Genomic DNA, 12,209 nt, shown 5'->3' on the forward strand with positions numbered 1-12,209 from the left:
AGAATCCAACTATGGTCAAAATTATGGGGTTGAAACGAGGACTTAGAGGGTTACCACAAGATGCAATTTCAAACCTTAGAGATCTGAAATTATAGAGATACAATAGATTCAATATCGAGCTCCTACAAATCCAATAAAGGTGTGTAGTCTTTTTAAAATTTTGCATAAGTTTCGTTTGAAAAATTAGTTTGAAGGAATTTAAAGGACATAATGAAGCATTTTTATCATTAATTGATGCCCCGAAGAAGGAAAATTGAAACACCTAGTAAGAAACCTGAAATTTCTAGCATGACTCATCAAGAAGAAAAATAAATGCAACATGATATATCAAAATTACAAGACCAAGTGCAACAAATTTGACTCTCACAAAAAGTAACAGAAGCTAAGATGGATAGTTTAAAGAAAGGAGTGAAAGATTATATGGATGATTTAAAGTGTGGTGTGGAAGCTAATATGGATGACGTGGAAGCTAAGATGGACGGTTTAGAAGTAAACGTTGAATATTTGAAGAAAGACATGGAAGGTTTTAAAGGAGTTTTGGCAAAGTTTCTACAATAAATGCTTCCTAATGGAGAAAAGGTAGTAGAGGAAACTCATGATGAGAACAAAATAAATGTTAGTCATGATTTCATAGACTCTAACGTTGGATTGAATACCCACCATCTTCCAAAGATCAATATGAGGAAGTTTGATGACAAGGATCTCGTAACATGGATATTATAGATGGAGCAATATTTCGATCTCCATAATGTGAAAAACACACAAAAGGTATGCATTGCGACTTTATATTTGGAACCCAATTAGTTTGTATGGTTTCAAAGGTTTTGATCTCGTAAACGAATTGTCACATGGGAAATTTTTACAGAAGAAATGAGAGCACATTATGAGGATACAATAAGCAACACCTTTTTAGGCAATTGATAAATCTCAAACAAAAAGGTTCAATGGTGGAACACATTGAGGAATTTTAAAAATTGAATATAAGGGTAAAAGATATTCCAGAGGAGCATAGGATTGATGTGGTCATAGTGACATTAAAGGATAACATCCAACATGAGGTTCACCTTTGGGAACCTGATTCATTAGAGAAGGCATTCAGGTTGCCAAGAAAAATTGAACGCAAAATTATGGCAACAAGGAAGCCTACCAATCACAACTATAAATATGGAAGTGTTGTTGATCCTAGCCTTCCATAACCTACAAGGTTGACATCACAAAAATTGGAAGAAAAAAGAGCAAAAGAGCTTTGTTATAGTTGTGATAACAAATACACTAAAGGTCATAAGTGTCTTGAGAAGAAATTATTTTACATAGATTGTGAAGAGGAAGAAGAAAAGGAACAAGAAACATCAAAAGAAGAGGATACACACTAGGAACAAAGCCTAGAGGAAGAATAAATGAATCTGACCATATCTTGTAATGCATTGATCAGAATAACCACTCCTCAAACTATCAAGATATAAGGACATATCAAGAAGAAAACGGTAATAGTGTTGATTGATTTGGGTAGTACCCATAATTTTATTCATTGTAAGATAGTGAAGGAATTGAATTGCTTCCTATATCCAGCATCAAAGTGTCAAGTGATGTTTGCAAATGGAAGAACAATAAATTGCTCTAGAAAGTTCCATAATATCAAGCTATCCATGGGAGAATATGTGTTGAATAGTCCAATGCTTTCCATTCCAAGGGGTGGTGCTGATGTTGTACTAGGAGTCCAATTATATGAAGAAACCTACAAATGTTTCTTTGGAGTACAAGAAGTGGAATATTTTGGTCATATTATATCTCATGAAGGTGTTAAGGCAGACCCTAGAAAAATTAAAGCCATTAAGGAATGTAAAATCCCCACATCCATAAAGCATTTGTGAAGATTTCTCAGTTTAACTGGGTATTATCACAAGTTTGTTAAGAATTATGGGAGAATAGCAAAACCTCTAACAACATTACTAAAGAAATATGCATTTTCTTGGACTCTAGAAGCAATAAAAGCCTTTCAACATCTTAAAGAGGCAACGTGCCAAGCACCAGCCTTAGCTATGCCAGACTTAAAAAAAAACCTTTATTGTGGAATGTGATGCCTCTGGAGATGGAATTGGTGTTGTTTTAATTCAAGAAGAAACATCCATTTCTTTCGAATGTCGTCCAATCAGAGGAAAAGATTTACACAAAGCTATTTATGAGAAGGAAATGTTGGCAATACTACATAAACTTAAGAAATGGTGACCTTACCTAATGGGAAGACACTTAAAGGTAAAAACATATCATGATAGTCTTAAATACTTTTTATAACAAAGATTATCTTCAGAAGAGCAACAAAAATGGGTCAGAAAGATGTTGGTTTATGACTTTGAAATCATCTACAAAAAAGCGAATCAAAATGTTGTTGTAGATGCACTCTCAAGAAAGGATGAGGATGTGGAACCATTTCTTAGCACCATTTATATTATCCAACTAGATTGGATAAATGAAAAAAGGGATGAACGGAAGAATGATGAAGAAGTGTGGGAACTCATTCAAAATTTACAACAAGACTCTAGTAAATATTATACATTTAGTTCAAAAAATGATTTGTTATGGTACAAAGATCGCTTATACCTCTGTAAGAATTCCCAAATCAAACAAAAGATTCTTATGGAATTGCACACCTCTCCCTTAGGAGGGCACTCAGGATTTTAAAAACTTACCACAAGGTTAAGAAGGAATTTTTTTGGGATGGCCTTAAATATGATATTCAAAATTTTGTGGTAGAATGTTTAGTTTTCCAACAAAATAAGGTTGAAGAAATTAAGACCCTAGGTCTATTACAACCTTTATCCATTCCAAGTCAACATTGGGAGGGGGTTTCAATGGATTTTATCACAGGTTTACCCAAGTTCAAAGGAAAGAGAGTCATCACGGTGGTATTTGATAGAATTACCAAGTATGCACACTTTGCATTATCTCATGCATTTAAAGCTAGTACAACTGATACTGCATTTATGGAAACGATTCAAAAGATAAATGGAAACCCAAAGATTATTGTAAGCAAGAGAGATCCCATTTTCACTTGAAATTTTTGGACATAATTATTTTCTTGTCTGGGTACTCAGTTAGCTCACAGCTCATCTTACCATCCTTAATCTGATGGGTAAACTGAGATAGTGAAAAAATGTTTGGAAGGATATCTTCGTTTCTTTGTATTTGATAAACGGACACAATGGGTGTAATGGTTGCCTCTGGTTGAATGGTGGTATAACACTTCCTTCCATACTGCAAAAAAAATGACCCCCTTTATGGCACTTTAAGGATATCATCCACCATCCATCACATCATATTTAAGAGAAAATTATAAGTTTCAAGTAGTGAAATATCACATCGAGCATCAACAATAAGTTCTCCAACTCTTAAAGGATAACCTCACTTTGGCACAAAATAGAATGAAACAACAGGTAGATTAAAATCGCAGCGAAAGATGTTTTGATATAGGTGACTATGTATTTGTACGGCTACAACCATACAAACAAATGTCCCTCGAGCAAGCTAAGAAGGATAATAAATTATCACCAAAGTATTATGGCCCGTACAAGGTGTTGCAAAATATTGGTACTATGGCATACAAATTGACACTTCCTAGAGCTTCTCTAGTGCACCCAGTTTTCCATATTTCATGCTTAAAGAAGGTTATAGGTGACAAGCTCCCAGTTCAAACAATATTGCCAGAACTTGACGAGGAAGGAAAAATCATATTGGAACATGAAGCAGGCACAGAAACAAGAACTCAATAGCTACGAAATTGATCAATTTCAGAGTATCTCATCAAGTGGAAGAACTTACCCACTGCAGATTTCACATGGGATGATGAAAATTTTATACATAAGCATCCAAAACTACTCAAGCATTGAAGACAACACTTTTCTTAAGGAGAGGGGCATGTTAGGTCCCTATAATACTAGTGTATTCCCTTATTATTATCGTCATTGTAGCCCCTTATTGTTATTGTTGTGCCCATGTTGTCCCCATATTGTTATTATTGTTCCCCATAGAAGCCCACTATTGTTATTCTTGTGCCCTTACATTAATATTGTTATGTCGGCTTTGACTATATTGTGACCCCTTAGACTCATATATATATAAATAAGGTCTTGTCATTTGTATCATCCAAGAATTGTTCATTTGTGTAATGTAAAGGAGGTTTCCCCCTTGAAGAGGCTAATTTTGAAGTCATTTCTCTATATTTTCTTCTATTTTGTGAACTTGTTGCATAACAATTTTAGTTTAATTCATCCATAATGAATTCCTTTCAGTCTTATATGTAACACATATGAATATGTGTACATAGATTATAAATAATCTACTCACTAAATTAATTTAATTCCAAAATGATAATACAAATATACTTGGATTGATATTACATAGTAGCCCACAGGGCTTTGGATTGACGGTGAATGGGTGCATTGTTAAGCCACTCCTTGCCATAGGTCATTGGTTCAAATCCCCCGTGGGTGTTTACCTACCAAAAAATGATATTACAAAGTAGTTTCATATAAATACATTTTATAGGCTTGAAACATTTTTGTTCCATTTCTAGGGAAAAAGCCCATTTTGGGATCTTTTTGCTGTAATATTAACTCTGAATCAAGAAGGAATGAGGAGAAAGAGGAATAAGTTAAGACAATTTCTTCTAAAAACCCCTCCAAGACCAATTCCAAGAGTTCCAAAGGAGAACATTAAGAAATTGTTAAATTCCAACCTCTATATTTTTGCCATTGGGGATGTGGAGCAAATAGGGAAGAACCTAGAGCTATCAACCATAAAAATGAGGCTATCTTGTTGAGTTCGAGTAATTGTAGATAAGGGTAGGATAGGAGAGAAGAAGAAGAATAACTTCCTTTTCTAATAAGTGAAAGTCAAGATGATACTAAAATGGAAAACTTCATCCCCTTAATTATTCCTTTATTTTATGGGTTATCTAAAAAATACCCTAATACCTTTCTATTTTAGTTTGAATTTGTGTGAATCTATGATTATAAAATAGTGTCTTAGAAATTAATGTTATTTCTTTCAACTCTAAAATATGATTCCTTAAGTTGGTTCATGGAATTAAGAGGAGGAAGTATAGGAACCCCGTGTATGTTTTAACTCTATACAAAAACTACTTGCAAATGAATTTTTAAAAACAGAAAATATACAATGGCAGTAGCATAAAACATAAAATAGATATACACAAATATTTTCCCCTAGATCACAAAACCAGGAATACTAAATTGATTTTTCATTATATTCCTTTCAATGTTACAATACATATATATACATGCCGAAGCATCCATAAACCCCAATCCATTAACCTTGGATTAGAACATAACCATAATTCTCTTGACCATATGTACAAAATACCATGGGAAAAAAACCATCATGACCAAACCCATGTGCGAAACCCATGCACAAAACCATAGGTAGGTATGCCCACCTAATATAGGGTCAAAAACAAATCCTGGGGTGCTACCTTGTACCCCGTGTAAGGGGACTAACACCCCCATGCAAACCCCCCGACAGGGGGGGCTTCCGCTCCCTATGGACCCCCCCCCCCCGTTATGCCCGATGCAATGAATGGGAGCTTAGTTTCCCATCCTATAAACCCTTGGCTTCACATGTGGGGCTAGTCGTGGAAACAATATACCATTCACCCAACATTCTCCCAATTGTTGTTTTCTTTTCCACATAGGGGGTCAAAGGAGAGCATAGTCATTTGTCCAACCCTGTAACACCCATTATTTCTCTACACTGAGAGAACTTCTCAATGCTCACAAACTTTGTAAATGGATCTGCAGTATTCTTCAAAGTGTCCACCTTTACCAGCAACACCTTTTTGTCTACAACCATATCCCTTACAAGGTGATACAGAACATTAATGTGCTTTGTCTTTGAATGATAAGCATGGTTCATTGCCAATAAAATTCCACTTTGGTTGTCACAACCTATCCTTATAGCATGTTGTACTAACACCATACTTGAACACAATCTCTGCAACCAAACTGTTTCCTTACTTGCATGAGTGGCTATCATGTATTTTGCCTCTGTAGTTGAAGGTGCCACTATAGACTGTCTCTTCCTTGTCCAAATGATTGCACCTCTAAATAAGTTAAAAACATACCCACTTGTAGATCATCTCTAATCCAAATCTCCAACCTAGTCTGCATCAACAAAGCCACGTATCTCCAAAACGTTGTCCAATCCTAGTCTTCCTTAGTAGCACATACCATAATCACTAGTGCCACACAAATACCTGAAAACCAACTTCATTGCTCTCTAATGTTCCTTCTATGGTTTTGACATAAACCTGCTTAACACTCCCACTGCATGTGCAATGTATGGTTTAGTATAGACCATTGCATACATCAGGCTACCGATTGCACTTGCATATGGAACACATGACATGTCCTCTTCCTCTTCTTATGTCTTGGGCCATTATTCAACATATAATTTTAAACCTACATGAATAGGAATCTTCGCTAGTTTACTACCTTGCATATTAAACCTTTGCAATATTGTCTCGACATACTTCCTCTGGTTTAATTAAAGCTTCCTCTTTGCACGATCTCTTTTAATTTCCATGCCTAGAATATAGTTTGCAACACCAAGATCTTTCATGTCGAATTTGAAGAACACTTGGGTCTTCAATTCCTGGATAATTTCTTTGTTATTTCCAATCAACAACATATCATCCACATACAAGACCAAATAAATAACACGGTCACCAATTACTTTAAAATACACACAATGATATTCTTTGCTTCTGGTGAAGCCAAGTCTCCATATATATGTATCAAATTTATGGTACCACATCCTTGGTGATTGTTTTAACCCATACAAAGACTTTTTTAACCTGCATACCAGTTCTTTATTACCCTTCACTACAAATCCCTCAGGTTGCTTCATGTAGATCTCTTCTTCCAAATCCCCGTGAATAAATGTTGTCTTCACATCCATCTGTTCTACCTCAAAACCAAAAGCAACAACAATAAATAAAAGTAATCTAATAGAAGATACCTTGGCAATAGGAGAAAAAATATCACCAAAACCAATTCCCGACACCTGGGCATAACCTTTTGCTATCAACTGAGCTTTCTATTTCTCCACCTTGCCTTTTGCCTTCATCTTCTTCTTAAACACCCATTTGATTCTAATGGGTTTCCTTCCAGCTGACAACTCCACTAGATCCCACAGGGGCTTCACTGGGGGAGCAATACCATACCACGTGGGCTCATATTAGGTGATATATATTAAGGAAGAAATGACACAATATATTGAGCATATAACAGGGAGTAAAGGGTTTTAATATTGGCAAGTATAAAAAATTGAGCTCAAAGTTAATGAAAAAATATAAAGGGGTATAAAAAATGTTGATGAAAAAGTGGGAAACTACAACATCTAGTGAAAGTAGGGGTATTTTAAACTGGGAAGATGCATAGGGTTAGTATTGGTAGGGGTTTAAATAATGTGATTTTTAGAGGTATTTTCCAATATGTAGTCAAATTAAGGGTATTTTTAGTATGCCATGAATGCACGTGCTATGTAAAGTTTCATTTGGTGAAGCCCTTGTGCTAGATCCCAAGCCTCATTTTTGTCCAAAGATTTCATTTCATCAACCATGGCCTCTTTCTAGAGTTTGTCATCCTCCGAATCTACTGCCTCCTTGAGAGTCCTGGGATCATCATTAGTAATAGATAAATCAAAATTTGAACAAAAATCGTATGGACTATACCTTTCTGGTTGTCTTGTTTCTCGAACTGATCTTCTCACAACTGGAGTTTATGGCTCTTCATCTTTTGATTCCTCTTCTACAGTAGAGTCTTATTCTCCCTCCTTTAGCTCAAACTCTATATTATTAAGTTCCTTTGGTAGGACTTCATGTTTAATAACACCTTTCACCTCTCTAAACACCACATCACAGTTTACACAAGCTTTCTTGTTTCTAGGTTCAAAATATTATAACTTTTTAAACCATCCTTATACCCAATAAAGATGAAACTTTCAGATTTACTAGCCAACTTGGTTCTTTTCTCCTTTGGAGAATGTACATATGCATCACAACCAAATACCCTCGGATGTGAAAGACAAGGTTTCTTACTAGTCCATACCTCCTGTGGAGTCTTATCCTCGAACTCTAACGAAGGTGATCTGTTGATAAGGTAACATGCAGTCTCCACCGTCTCTACGTAGAATTTGTGTCCTAAGATGAAACCACTAAGCATGCTTGTTTAATTTTCCATCAACATCTTGTTGATTCTTTTTGCAACTCCGTTTTTCTAAGGTGTGTATGGAGTAATATTATGTCATGCTATACCACACTTCTTACAAAATTATTCAAATTCCTTCTTGTAAAACTCTCCACCATTATTTTTCATCAACATCTTTATCTTCTTCTTTGTATGGTTTTCAACCAAAGCCTTAAATTCTTTAAACCCATCAAATATTTCAAATTTCTTCCTGAGGAAATATATACAGGTATTCCTTGAGAAGTCATCTATAAATGATATAAAATACATAGACTTACCCAATGATGGAACCGACACAAATCCAAACACATCATTATGCACAAGCTCTAATATCCCTTTCATCCTCTTAGAAAATGAACAATGGTCAAAATGAGAAGGGTTTTAAATTTGGAAGCGTGAGATCGTGGCGGACTGAGGCCACTTGGAACACAAAAATGAATTTCTTATCCCATGCAATGATGTCTGTATCAAATAAACAATCAACCCTTGATACTGTGTCAATAATATTAAGAATGTGAACAAATACGTACCATTCATATGACACAAGATTCCACCTTCACAATCCATTAATAATGAAACAACGGACCCACACAGAAATCGTAGAATTTCATATATTCGTGTGGCTACATTACTTTCAGCTCATGCTCTAATCGCATTGCTATAATAACGAGTGTCTTCATCTGAAATTTCTCACTATTCTCACTGTTGTTGTTCGTCATGAGAAATAGAGGACATATGCTTAGAGCATTGCAATGGCATCAAAGAATTTGATTATAGTGGCACTCAGAATCGTGAATTCTCTTCTACCTCTGGCGTTTCTACGACCTACATTGGTGCAAAATAGCTTGTTGGTAGGATTCTACAACACAAATTGTTCGCAAGCAGAATCAATGGTGTGGGGAGTAATAACAAGTCACTTTGCTACAGACAAATCCCTTCATACTGCTCTCCTGCGCATGCATTTTCATGACTGTTTCGTAAAGGTAAGCGTGCAGTTCTATGGAAATTATAGTGATCTCTTTTAGATCCAATGTTTATAAATATGAATTGAATAGTTGTGCTGATGCGTGGAATTAATAAATATGTTGTTGAAGGGCTGTGATGCATCAATTTTGATTGATACGGTGGGAGAAAATGAATCAGAGAATGATGCAAGTCCCAACTAAACTGTGAGAGGATTTGAGATAATCGATGAAGCAAAAGCCAAGCTCGAAACTGCATGCCCCGACGTTGTGTCTTGCACTGATATAATTGCACTGGCTACCAGAGACGCCATATTCTTGGTATAGTATAGGAACATTAAATTTCAGATTTTTAAAGCGTATTTTGATTTTAGTTTGATAATTGAAATGTATGTTCATGGCATATTTAAATCACATTGATTACGCCCTTGATAGGCTTTAATTTGCAGTATTTATCAGCGATTTCTATCCGTACTCGTTTTATATATTTTGTATAGTTCATTTACATGAACAGTCATAGTATATCTTGTGTGGTAATTTTGTATGGCTACTGCCCAATTTACTGCATATGTTGTTCTACAACATATAATTTTTTTAACTAATAATTTTTTTAGCTAATAGTAAATTATGATTTCCCTCCCCTGAAAAAAAACAATGGTGAATTTATAATAATATTTACTTAAACATTAATTAATTATACTAATTCATGTTTAATAAGTGTACAAAATCATTAATTTTTTTTTTACGTAAATTAAATTAAAATTGGAGTATATTATATTAAAATAGGGTGACAGACTGAAAATCTATACTAAAACTGTATTATTATTAAAGTGTTTAAGACTAGGTTCTAGTAATAAATACATTTATTGACAATTATTAATTTTAAATAATATTGATAAATAAATATTTATTTTTCAATATTAATTTTTATTTTCAAAATTTAATTGGACCATAACTTAAAAATCTTCCATATTTTAATTATGGCATTAAAAAACGTGTGAGTTATTACTTGAAAGTCACATATTTTATGCCATAATTTATATATGTAATATGCTTTTAATTTTTTTTATTAGTTTAATTATATTTTAAATCTAGATTTATTAAATATTGGAAAAATGATTTATTAAATATTAAAAAAAAAAATTAGTATATAAATTTTATTGTTTTATATTACATTATTAAAAAATTACTAAAAAAAGATTTTTTTTTATTTTAATTTATTTTGATGGATATATATTTGGTTTTCAATGTGTAGTTTTGTAAAACACAAAAAAAACATGATTTTAAGGCTGAGATATGTTCAAATTATAACCAGACCTAATGAATGACTTCGGACTCGTTGTACATTGCACCCGGTTTCTCTCTTTCTGCAACTATTCTTAATCAATTCTGACATTTTTAACTTTACTGACAAAGACTATTGACTTTATTGACAGGTAGGAGGGCCTCAGTACAATCTACCAATGGGCAGAAGAGATGGAAGGATCTCTTCAATAGACAATGTAGATTTACCCGACCCCAGCTTCCAAGTTTCTCAGGTAGCTGCAGCATTCGCAAATAAGGGTCTAACAATGGAAGATATGATCATTCTGTTAGGTACGTATTATCATCTATACTAAATATTTAATAAACATAATCTAGCTGTTTAGTTTACTTAAAACTGCAATGGAGTGAAGTGTACTCTCTGTTTAATTTTAGGCGCACATATTGTTGGGGTCGTGCACTGCAGTTTCTTCAGCAACCGACTGTACAGTTTCCAAGGCATTGGGACGGCGAATCCCTCCATGGATCCAACCTTAGTGGCAGTCTTGAAGAATGTTTTCCCGTCACTGACATCGTCTTCAACACAGGACCCCACTGTATTCCTAGACCAAAACACTTCGTTTGCTTTTGACAACAGCTACTACCAACAACTACAGGTAAAGCATGGAATTCTACAAATTGATGAAGAGATTACCTAAGGATCAACAAAGGGTATCATAACAAGTTTGGCCTCTGATGGAACTACATTTAGTAAGAGTTTTGTTGGTTCCATAATAAAATTGGGGAACACCGAAGTATTAACCAGCCAGAATGGAGAAATCATAAGAAATTGCAGAGTTGTGAATCCGGTATCTTGAAAGAAGAGGAAGTCCTCCGAATTGTAATCGGAGTGACATTCATCTCCGCAATAAAGACGAGAGGAGGGATATCAACCATTTCAATTGACTATAAGACAGATTTCTGTGTAAAATAAATGGGAGGCACAGTAAAGGCACCCATAATAATGAATGATGCATGAGAATTTTCAAATAGCCGATTTTAAATTAGAATAGTATTTAAGTGTGGTTTTTTGGAAAGTTTTTTTGTTTTATTTTCCTAAGGAAAAGTGAAATATGTTTTTTTTTTTTGTGAATTGTAATTTAAAATTGTTTATATTTGTCAAAATTAATAAAAATTATTTAAATTTCAAAATTAATGGAATGAAAATGAGAAAAAGTAGTGGTTGATATAGAAATAAAACTGCATATTTGTCAACTTTTAAGATGTATACTCTCTAATTTTTTTGTAATTGAAAAATTCTTATTCGGATTTTTACCGTATCGTATCGAATTGGTAACTATGATGATAACTACATAGCAAAACATAATTCTGTAAACAATATCAACTAGAATTAGAGTCCACTTAAATAGGATGTGAGTTCAACTTTATTAGGTTGGAGACTCTATCTTCTAGTTTCTACACATTTTACAAAACCTCACCAATGCACATTAGTAGCTCTTGCTAAGTCTATTAATGCTCCACTAGAACCTAACCCAATAGTGTTTTGATTTGATAATACATATTGACTATCGGCATGTATTTTGTCTCACAAGGCATGGTATTGCCTTTTTCGGGAATCCAATTGAAATTTTCAATTTCCTCATGCTTATCAAAGATAAATACTGGCTCTCGAATTATATCTCAAACCGGTGACCTTGGAAAATCGTACTTTCTCTTTGAGCATCAG

At 34.2% G+C, this 12,209-nt stretch overlaps 1 pseudogene; it reads left to right on the forward strand.

Moving 5' to 3' along the window:
* Window positions 1-9,010: 9,010 nt before the first annotated feature.
* On the forward strand, window positions 9,011-11,340 carry LOC149252621 (peroxidase 57-like; annotated as a pseudogene).
* Window positions 11,341-12,209: the final 869 nt, after the last annotated feature.

This window comes from Pinus tabuliformis, chromosome 7 (genome assembly GCF_031772625.1).
Source record: "Pinus tabuliformis cultivar Carrire ecotype Pingquan chromosome 7, CPIR1, whole genome shotgun sequence".
Classification (NCBI taxonomy): Eukaryota; Viridiplantae; Streptophyta; class Pinopsida; order Pinales; family Pinaceae; genus Pinus; species Pinus tabuliformis.